Source organism: Zingiber officinale, chromosome 9B (genome assembly GCF_018446385.1).
Source record: "Zingiber officinale cultivar Zhangliang chromosome 9B, Zo_v1.1, whole genome shotgun sequence".
In the NCBI taxonomy this organism is placed as follows: Eukaryota; Viridiplantae; Streptophyta; class Magnoliopsida; order Zingiberales; family Zingiberaceae; genus Zingiber; species Zingiber officinale.
In genome coordinates, this window is record NC_056003.1 from 60,345,529 (window position 1) to 60,347,365 (window position 1,837).

A 1,837-nucleotide genomic window follows, 5' to 3' on the forward strand; every position below is an offset into this window, starting at 1 on the left:
AGAAACTATAAGAATACAAGTAAATACACCTTTTTTCTTGCTACTTGTTGTTGCCTCTTGAACCTTAGAGATGCCCCCAAGTGCCTTCAAAAACTAGCGTGAGTACTGGAGAAATCGCCATGAAGATAGCTGTAAGCTCGCAGGAGAAAATTGCAAAGATCTAGCGTAGAAAATGCTCCTCCCAGGCTATATACAGTGCCTCCAATTAATCGAAATCAACCCTAATCAATTGCCACGTCAGCACCGCTCCATCACAGCCATCCATCACCTGCATCCTGCGCAACGGTCGAATCCCGATCGATCGGCCAATCGATTGGGACAGTGTGAATCGATCGGTGGATCAATTCAGATGCTTTCTGTGTTCTCGCGATCGCGCAAGAACTCCCCTACCCGATAGATCGGCTGATCGATCGGCAGCTCCAAATCGATCGCTCGATCGATTGGGAAGGCCTCTGTGCTCGCGAATTATAGTCCCAATCTATTGACCAATCGATTGGGCCCTTCCTCCTTTCACAGCACACTCCAATTGATCTGCTGATCGATTGGACCCTACTTCAATCGATCGCCCGATTGATTGACCAGCCTGGACTTGACTCAAACTCAAGTCCAAAGTCCCTAACTCAACTCCTGGTCAATCGTGACCTGTTGTGTCTCCATGCCTAGTATTTTGGTCACACCCGACCAACCTCGAACTAGCCTTCTAACCTCCTCCGTCAGCCTTGCGTCCCTCAGATATCTCCCCATCCTTCACGCCTTGCCTTCAGGAGCTTCCTTCGGCCTCATCCTAGTTATCGAGTTCTCCTTGCCAAGTCACACTAGGACTTACCTTGCCAAGATCATATGCTTGAACTTATAACCTTTGCCAAGATCACACTTAGACTTTCCAATTGCCTGGCTCCTCACCAGGACTTTCTCCTTTACCAAGATCACACTTGGACTTTCCAACTGCCTGGCTCCTCACCAGGACTTTCTCATTTGCCAAGATCACACTTGGACTTTCCAACTGCCTGACTCCTCACCAGGACTTTCTCCTGCCTAGCTCCTTACTAGGACTTTCCAAATGCCTAACATCCAGTTAGGACTTTCCCAGTCAATTCTCCTGTCAACCTTGACCTACTTGACTTGTATTCTCATCATCCTGGTCAACCCTTTGACCATCTCCATAACCGGACGATTGCTCCAACAATCTCCTTATATTGTCAAAAATCAAAACTCAAATCCTGACTCAAGCTTGACTCAACTCAAGCTTAGTCAAACTAATCAAACTTGACCTTGGGAAATTACCCCAACATTATAAACGGTACCTCGTCGTAGTGGGAGGGTTGTTAGGCAACCTGAAAGATTCATATTTTAGGATAGTCTTTGGACTTGATCCCTGGTGAACATGAATCTGATCCTCGGACATATGACGAAGCACTCCAAGATAAAGATGCAACATCTTGGCAAAGAGCAATGAATATAGAAATAAAATCTATGTAAGTTTGGGAGCTTGTAGAAACCACCAAATGGTGTAAAAGCCATTGGATGTAAATATGTCTACAAAAGAAAAAGAGGGACAGACGGGAAGATGGAAACCTTCAAAGCAAGGCTTGTTTAAAAAGGGTATCATTATAAGGAAACCTTTTCACCGGTAGTCATGCTTAAGTCTATCCAGATTCTTTTATCTTTTGATACTCATATAGATTATGAGGTTTGGCAAATGGATGTCAAGACAGCTTTCCTTAATGGAAATCTTAAAGAAAACATCCATATGAAGCAACCAGAGGGGTTCATTACAAAGGGCAAAGAGCATCTAGTATGTAAGCTCAATCGGTCTATGGACTAAAGCAAGCTTCAA